This window comes from Oncorhynchus masou, chromosome 9, assembly GCF_036934945.1.
Source record: "Oncorhynchus masou masou isolate Uvic2021 chromosome 9, UVic_Omas_1.1, whole genome shotgun sequence".
Taxonomy (NCBI): Eukaryota; Metazoa; Chordata; class Actinopteri; order Salmoniformes; family Salmonidae; genus Oncorhynchus; species Oncorhynchus masou.
In genome coordinates this window covers 40608162-40617855 of record NC_088220.1, presented here as the reverse complement: position 1 = coordinate 40617855, position 9694 = coordinate 40608162, and positions in this window count along the sequence as shown.

Here is a 9694-nt window from a genome sequence, read left to right as displayed (position 1 = left end):
TAAGTGAAGGGGTCTGAATACTTTCCAAATGCACTATATATCACTCCTCACCTCTTCCCTTGATAGCTGATGTGAAGTGAGAGTTCTGGCACCAAAATGGTCACCGTGCATCACCGAGGTGGGTGCAACACATTGATGGTGGATGACGAGAGTTTCCCCCTACTAAGTAAAGCACTTGGACTACCGCAGCTCGTAGATAAGTGCTATTTACAGTACAAGTCAAAAGTATGGACACACCTACTCATTCCAGGGTTTTTCATTTTTTAAAACTATTTTCTACATTGTAGAAATAGTGAAGACATCAAAACTATGAAATAACACATGAAATCATGTAGTATTCCTTTAATATATGACAGGGTGTAACCCCCCAGCAGCTCCCTCCTCCCCTCTTCTGTGGGTGAGGTTCTGGTTACTGTCATCCATTGCTAATCTGACCCGACCCATTCGGATCCTCACAGGATAGTCATGACACTTGTTAAGAGTTAATTTGTGGAATTTCTTTCCTCCTTAATGCGTTGGAGCCAATCAGTTGTGTTATGATAAGGTAGGGGTGGTATACAGGAGATAGCCCTATTTGGTAAAAGAACAAGTCCATATTATGGCAAGAACAGCTCAAATAAGCAAAGAGAAACAACAATCCATCATTACTTCAAGACACGAAGGTCAGTCAATATGGAACATTTCTTTGAAAGTTTCTTCAAGTGCAGTTGCAAAAACCATCAAGCACTATGATGAAACTGGCTCTCATGAGGACCGCTACAGGAAAGGAAGTCCCAGAGTTACTGCACCTCAGATTGCAGCCCAAATAAATGCTTCACAGAGTTCAAGTAAAGGACACATCAACTGTTCAGAGGAGGCTGCAAAGAAACCACTACTAAATGACACCAATAAGAAGATACTTGCTTGGGCTAAGAAACACGGGCAATGGACTGGTGTAAATCTGTCCTTTGGTCTGATGAGTCCAAATTGGAGACTTTTGGTTCCAACCGCCGTGTATTTGTGAGACGCAGAGTAGGTGAACGGAAAATCTCTGTATGTGTGGTTCTCACCTTGAAGCATGGAGGAGCAGGTGTGATGGTGTGGGGGTGCTTTGCTGGTGACACTGTCAGTGATTTATTTAGAATTCAAGGCACACTTAATCACCATGGCTACCACAGCATTCTGCAGCAATATGAACAGGACAACGACCCAACACACCTCCAGGCTGTGTAAGGGCTATTTGACCAAGAAGGAGAGTGCTGCATCAGATGATCTGGCCTCCACAATCACCTGACCTCAACTCAATTGAGATGGTATGGAATGAGTTGGCCTGCAGAGTGAAGGGACACTGTTGGAAAAGCATTCCAGGTGAAGCTGATTGAGAGAATGCCAAGAGTGTGCAAAGCTGTCATCAAGGCAAAGGGTGGCCCCTTTGAAGAATCTAAAATATATTTAGATTTGTTTAACACTTTTTCGGTTACTATATTATTTTGTATGTGTTATTTCGTAGTTTTGATGTCTTCACTATTATTATACAATGTAGAAATTAGTTCAAATAAAGGAAAACCCTTGAATGAGTAGGGGTTCTAAAACTTTTGACCAGTAGTATCTTATTCAGGTTGGAGAGGGAAGTGTGATTGAGTCATCTATGGATCAGTTGGTGCGGTATGCGAATTGGAGTGGGCCCAGGGTGTCATGATTAGGTTGATGTGAGCAATGACCAGTCTTTTAAAGCATTTCATGGCTACAGATGTGACTGCTTCAGCGCAATAGTCATTTAGACAGGTTACTTTGGCGTTCTTGGCGTTCTTGGCGTTCTTGGGAACAGGGACTATGGTGATCTGCTTGAAACATGGCGGTATTATAGACAGGCCAAATGCATTTGAAACAAGACTATTTGAACCCAGGTCTGCAGTATACCACTTCTGACTTCTCTCCATGTGCTTCTGTGGGTGAATTTAGGCCCATTCCACCTGACAGAGCTGGTGTAACTGAATCAGGTTTGTAGACCTCCTTTCTCGCACATGCTATTCAGTTCTGCCAACAAATTTTCTGAAAGGATTGAGGTCAGGGCTTTGTGATGGCCACTCCAATACCTTGAATTTGTTGCCCTTAAGCCATTTTACCATGATTTTGGAAGTAATCTTGGGGCCATTGTCCATTAGGAAGACCCATTTGCAACCAAGCTTGACTGATGTCTTGAAATGTTGCCATTTATTTTGTGAAGTGCACCAGTCCCTCCTGCAGCAAAGCACCCTCACAACATGATGCTGCCACCCGTGCTTCACGGTTGGGATGGTTTTCTTCGGCTTGCAAGCCTCCCCCTTTCCCTCCAAACATAATGATGGTCATTATGGCCAAACAGTTCTATTTTTGTTTCATCAGACCAGAGGACATTTCTCCAAAATGTACGATCTTTGTCCCCATGTGCAGTTGCAAACCGTAGTCTGGCTTTTTATGCTGTTTTGGAGCAGTGGTTTCTTCCTTGCTGAGCGGCCTTTCAGGTTATGTCGATATAGGACTCGTTTTACTGTGGATATAGATATTTTTGTACCTGTTTCCTCCAGCATCTTCACAAGGTCCTTTGCTGTTGTTCTGGGATTGATTTGCACTTTTCCACACCAAAGTACGTTAATCTCTAGGAGACAGAACGCGTCTCCTTCCTGAGTGATATGACAGCTGCGTGGTCCCATGGTGTTTATACTTGCATACTATTGTTTGTACAGATGAATGTGTTACCTTCAGGCGTTTGGAAATTGCTCCCAAGGATGAACCAGACTTGTGGAGGTCTGCAATTGTTTTCTGAGGTCTTGGTTGATTTCTTTTGATTTTCCCATGATGTCAAGCAATGAGGCACCGAGTTGGAAGGTAGGCCTTGAAATACATCCACACCTCCAATTGACTCAAATTATGTGAATTGGCCTATCAGAAGCTTCTAAAGCCATGACATAATTTTCTGGAATTTTCCAAGTTGTTTAAAGGCAAATGTTTTTGTATTCTATTTAAAAAAAAAATTGTACCATCATCTTTGAAATGCGCAATTTGGATTTTGGCCACTAGATGGGAGCAGTGTATGTGAAAAGTGTTAGACTGATCGAAGGAACCATTGCATTCCTGTTCAAAATTTTGTGTCAAGACTGCCCAAATGTGCTTAATTGTTTTATTAATACATTTTCAAGTTCATAACTTTGCACTCTCTTCAAACAATAGAATGCTATTATTTCACTGTAATAGCTACTGTAAATTGGACAGTGCAGTTAGATTAACAAGAATTTAAGCTTTCTGCCGTTATCAGATATGTCTGTGTCCTAGGAAATCTTATTGTTACTTACAACCTCATGCTAATCGCATTAGCCTACATTAGCTCAACCATCCTGTGGGTGGGACACTGTTGAAGGAATTATGTTCTATGTTTTAATACCCAATTAAAATTAAACACTCTGTCAATTCATAAGGATTTGTAATTCCCTTATTCTATAATGATAGACAGAGCCCGGTCTTAAAATCAGACAGCAGAGTTTATTCTCGAGAGTACTGAGTACATACACATTTTACCACAGGTTATAAACTGAAAATGATGTCAATGTTTTCTAAATGTTCCGTCTCTTCTTGACACTGGTAGAAAGGCTCTATAGTTCTCAAGCCTTCCCTCCTCGCCTAGAGCCAAGGTCAGCTAGTGTAGATAGGCATTCTAGTCAGTCTGGAGATATAGTTCATTCATTTGTACCAAGGAACAGACCGTCATTGTTCTAAACTCTTGACCACATTCACCACATTATATTCAGAACTGGGATCAAGAAAGAAAATTCAAACATGTACAGTAACATAATAGTATTCTGATTAGTACATATACAGTAACATAATAGTATTCTGATTAGTACATATACAGAAACATAATAGTATTCTGACTCGTCAGGCCTGATTGAAATATATACATAATTAGTCATTATAGGTAAAAATTCCCTTAACAGACACCGATCTGTAGAGATCCTTGGTTCATTGGATCAATCCCTAATGTTGCATATCAAAGTAGTGTAGATCACAGTGTTTTGCAAACATATTCACCCCCCTTGACATTTTTCCTATTTTGTTGCATTACAACCTGCAATTTCATTTGATTTTTATTTGGATTTCATGTAAAAAAAAGAGTCCAAATTGGTGAAGTGAAATGAATTCTAAAAAATAAAAAACTGAAAAGTGCTATAGAGCCGCTAAATAAGAACTGATGCAACCAATTACCTTTCAGAAGTTGCATAATTTGTTAAATAAAGTCCACCTTTGTGCAATCTAAGTGTCACATGATCTATCACATGATCTCAGTACACCTGTTCTGAAAGGCCCCAGAGTCTACAACACCACGAAGCAAGGGGCATCACCAAGCAAGCGACACCATGAAGACCAGGGAGCTCTCCAAACAGGTCAGGGACAACATTGTGGAGAAGTACAGATCAGTTTTGGGTTAAAAAATATCCAATATTTTGAACATCCCACAGAGCACCATTAAATCCATCATTAAAAAATGGAAAGAATATGGCACCACAACAAACCTGCCAAGAGAGTGTTGAGTGTAGATTGTGTAGATTGCAGAAATTGCATATCCACAGGCCGTGATATTGGCATCAACTCACTTTTTTGCCAGTTTATCTTGTAGCCAGAGAAGGAGCCAAATGTGTTTATCAAGTTAAGTAAGGGTGGAATAGAAGTTTTAGGCTTGGACAAAAACAAAAGAACATCGTCTGCATATAGGGAAATTTTGTGCTGTGTGTGCTTTATTTTAACAAAAGCTATATCGGCACATGCCTAAATGCAGGTAGCAAGGGGTTCCATGGCTATAGCGAAGAGAGTTTTAAATATACTTAAGTGCATTTTATCAATTCTATTTACTTTTGATACCTAAGTATCACGGCATAATTTTATGTTTTATTGACGGATAGCCAGGGGAATATTCCAACACTCAGACATACAGTACCAGTGAAAAGTTTGGACACAACTCATTTCAAGGGGTTTTCTTTAATTTTACAATTTTCTTCATTGTAGTATAATAGTGAAGACATCAAAACTAACCCATATGGAACATGTCGTGACCAAAAATATGTTAAACAAATATATTTTTTATTTGAGGTTCTTCAAAGTAGCCATCCTTTAAACCTCTTGGAACTCTAGGGGCAGTATTTCATTTTTGGATAAAAAAACGTTCCCGTATTAAACAAGATATTTTGTCACGAAAAGATGCTCGACTATGCATATAATTGACAGCTTTGGAAAGAAAACACTCTGACGTTTCCAAAACTGCAAAGATATTATCTGTGAGTGCCACAGAACTGATGCTACAAGCGAAACCAAGATGAAACTTCAAACAGGAAATTAGCAAAATTTTTGAAGCGCTGTTTTCCAATGTCTCCTTATATGGCTGTGAATGCGCCCTAAACGAGCCTGCAATTTCTGCCGTTTCCCCAAGGTGTCTGCAGCATTGTGACGTATTTGTAGGCATATCATTGGATGATTGACCATAAGAGACCACATTTACCAGGTGTCCGCCCGGTGTCCTGCATTGAAATTGGTGCGTAAACTTCAGCTGCAAGTATTTTTCCATGTAATTCAGAGGAGAAAGCAGACTTCCACGAACGATATATCAATGAAGAGATATGTGAAAAACACCTTGAGGATTGATTCTAAACAACGTTTGCCATGTTTCAGTCGATATTATGGAGTTAATTTGGAAAAAAGTTTGGCATTTGGTGACTGAATTTTCGGGGTTTTTTGGTAGCCAAACGTGATGTACAAAACGGAGCGATTTCTCCTACACAAAGAATCCTTCAGGAAAAACTGAACATTTGCTATCTAACTGAGAGTCTCGTCATTGAAAACATCCAAAGTTCTTCAAAGGTAAATTATTTTATTTGAATGCTTTTCTGGTTTTTGTGAAAATGTTGCCCGCTAAATGCTACGTTAAATGCTACGCTAGCTATCAATACTCTTACACAAATGCTTGTTTTGCTATGGTTGAAAAGCATATTTTGAAAATCTGAGATGACAGTGTTGTTAAGAAAAGGCTAAGCTTGAGAGCTAGCATATTTATTCAATTTCATTTGCGATTTTCATGAATAGTTAACGTTGCGTTATGCTAATGAGCTTGAGGCTATAAATAGGATCCCGTATACGGGATTGCTCGTCGCACGAAGGTAACTTGATGACAACTTTGCACACTCTTGGCATTCTATTAACCAGCTTCATGAGGAATTGTTACGGTTTAGGTTTGCGCTACTGGTGGAGAAGTCAGGTGCAGGAGAGCAGAGAGTTGTGAACAGACGCACACTTTATTAAGGCAGAGGCAAATAAAACAGACAGACGCCACTGCTTCAAAACCTCCAGCCAAAGGTAAAAGTGCTATGCGCAAAACAGTCACAAACATTTAGCAAATGTGTACAATAAACATCCCTCGTGAAAAGCCACAGAAATACGGGGAAAAACCCAGCCTGGCGCGTACACACAAACATGTAACAAAAACAATTTCACACAAAGACATGGAGGGGAACAGAGGAATAAATGCATGCAGTGTGATTAGGGAATGGAAACCAGGTGTGAAGGGAACAAGACAAAACAAATGGAACAATGGAAAAATGGAGCGGCGATGGCTAGAAAGCCGGTGACGTCGACCGCCGAACAAACCAGGAGAGGAGCCGACTTCGGCGGAAGTCGTGACAGGAATGCTTTTACAAAAGTCTTGAAGGAGTTCCTACATATCCTGAGCACTTGTTTGATGCTTTTCCTTCACTCTGCAGTCCAACTCATTCCAAACCATTTCAATTTGGTTGATTATGGATTCCAGGTCATCTGATGCAGCACTCCATCACTCTCCTTGGTCAAATAGCCCTTACATAGCCTGGAGGTGTGTTGGGTCATTGTCCTGTTGAAAAACAAATGATCATCCCACTAAGTGCTAACCAGATGGGATGGCATATCGCTGCAGAAAACTGTGGTAGCCATGCTGGTTTAGTGTGCCTTGAATTCTAAATACATCTCAGTGTCAACAGCAAAGCAACCCCTCACCACCACCCCCATGTTTCATGGTGAAAGCCACACATGCGGAGATCATCCGTTCATCTACTCTGCGTCTCACATATAAATGGCGGTTCGAACCAAAAATCTCCAATTTGGACTCATCAGACCAAAACACAGATTTCCACCGGTCTAATGTCCATTGCTCCTGCTTCTTTGCCCAAGCAAGTCTCTTCTTATTATTGGTGTCATTTAGTTTAGTTACATTTAAAAAACGTTTTTAACCAGGTAGGCTAGTTGAGAACAAGTTCTCATTCACAACTGCGACTTGGCCAAGATAAACCATAGTAGTGTGAACAGACAGCAACACAGAGTTACACATGGAGTAAACAATGAACAAGTCAATAACACAGTAGAATTATTATTTTTTAAATAAAGAAAAAGAGTCTATATACATTGTGTGCAAAAGTCATGAGGAGGTAGGCAAATAATTACAATTTAGCAGATTAACACTGGAGTGATAAATGATCAGATGGTCATGTGCAGGTAGAGATACTGGTGTGCAAAAGAGCAGAAAAGTAAATAAATAAAACCAGTATGGGGATGAGGTTGGTATATTGGGTGGGCTATTTACCGATGGACTATGTACAGCTGCAGCGATCGGTTAGATGCTCGGATAGCAGATGTTTAAAGTTGGTGAGGGAGATAAAATTCTCAGACTTCAACGATTTTTGCAATTCATTCCAGTCACAGGCAGCAGAGAATTGGAAGGAAAGGCGGCCAAATGAGGTGTTGGGTTTAGGGATGATCAGTGAGATACACCTGTTGGAGCGCGTGCTAAGGGTGGGTGTTGCCATCGTGACCAGTGAAATGAGATAAGGCGGAGCTTTACCTAGCATGACCTGGAGCCAGTGGATCTGGTGACGAATATGTAGCGAGGGCCAGCCGACGAGACCATTCAGGTCGCAGTGGTGGGTGGTATCGATAGGATAGTCAGTTTTACTAGGGTAAGTTTGGTGGCGTGAGTGAAGGAGGTTTTGTTGCGAAATAGAAGGCCGATTCTAGATTTGATTTTCGATTGGAGATGTTTGATATGATTCTGGAAGGAGAGTTTACAGTCTAGCCAGACACCTCGGTACTTATAGACGTCCACATATTCTAGGTCGGAACCATCCAGGGTGGTCATGCTAGTCGGGTATGCGGGTGCAGGCAGCGAACGGTTGAAAAGCATTCATTTGGTTTTACTAGCGTTTAAGAGCAGTTGGAGGCCACGGAAGGAGTGTTGTATGGCATTGAAGCTTGTTTGGAGGTTAGATAGAACAGTGTCCAAGGAAGGGTCAGAAGTATACAGAATGGTGTCGTCTGCGTAGCGGTGGATCAGGGAATCGCCCGCAGCAAGAGCATCATTAATATATACAGAGAAAATATATCATTGATATATACAGAGAAAATATATCATTGATATATACAGAGATAGTTTCAGAAATAGAGGGTCCAGATTGTCAAGCCCAACTGATTTGTACGGGTCCAGGTTTTGCAGCTCTTTCAGAACATCTGCTATCTGGATTTGGGTAAAGGAGAAGCTGGGGAGGCCTGGACGAGTAGCTGTGGGGGGGTAGCTGTTGGCCGAGGTTGGAGTAGACAGGAGGAAGGCATGGCCAGCCGTTGAGAAATGCTTGTTGAAGTTTTCAATTGTCATGGATTTATTGGTGGTGACCGTGTTACCTAGCCTCAGTGCAGTGGGCAGCTGGGAGGAGGTACTCTTGTTCTCCATGGACTTTACAGTGTCCCAGAACTTTTTGGAGTTAGAGCTACAGGATGCAAATTTCTGCTTGAAAAAGCTGGCCTTTGCTTTCCTGACTGACTACGTGTATTGGTTCCTGATTTCCCTGAACAGTTGCATATCGCGGGGACTATTCGATGCTATTGCAGTCCGCCACAGAATGTTTTTGTACTGGTCGAGGGCAGTCAGGTCTGGAGTGAACCAGGGGATAAATCTGTTCTTAGTTCTGCATTTTTTGAACGGAGCATGCTTATCTAAGATGGTGAGGAAGTTACTTTTAAAGTATGACCAGGCATCCTCAACTGACGGGATGAGGTCATTATCCTTCCAGGATACCCGGGCCAGGTCGATTAGAAAGGCCTGCTCGCAGAAGTGTTTTAGGGAGCGTTTGACAGTGATTAGGGGTGGTCGTTTGATGGCGGACCCGTTGCGGATACAGGCAATGAGGCCGTGATCGCTGAGATTCTGATTGAAGACAGTGGAGGTGTATTTGGAAGGCCAGTTGGTCAGGATAACATCTATGAGGGTGCCCTTGTTTACAGATTTAGGGATGTACCTGGTGGGTTCCTTGATGATTTGTGTGAGACTGAGGGCATCTAGCTTAGATTGTAGGACTGCCGGGGTGTTAAGCATATCCCAGTTTAGGTCACCTAACAGAACAAACTCTGAAGCTAGATGGGGGGGGTGATCAATTCACAAATGGTGTCCAGGGCACAGCTGGGAGCTGAGGGGGGTCGGTAGCAGGCGGCAACAGTGAGAGACTTATTTCTGCAGAGATTCATTTTTAAAATTAGAAGTTCGAACTGTTTGGGTATGGACCTGGAGAGTATGACATTACTTTGCAGGCTATATCTGCAGTAGACTGCAACTCCTCCCCTTTTGGCAGTTCTATCTTGATGGAAAATGTTGCAGTTGGGTATGGAAATCTTTTGG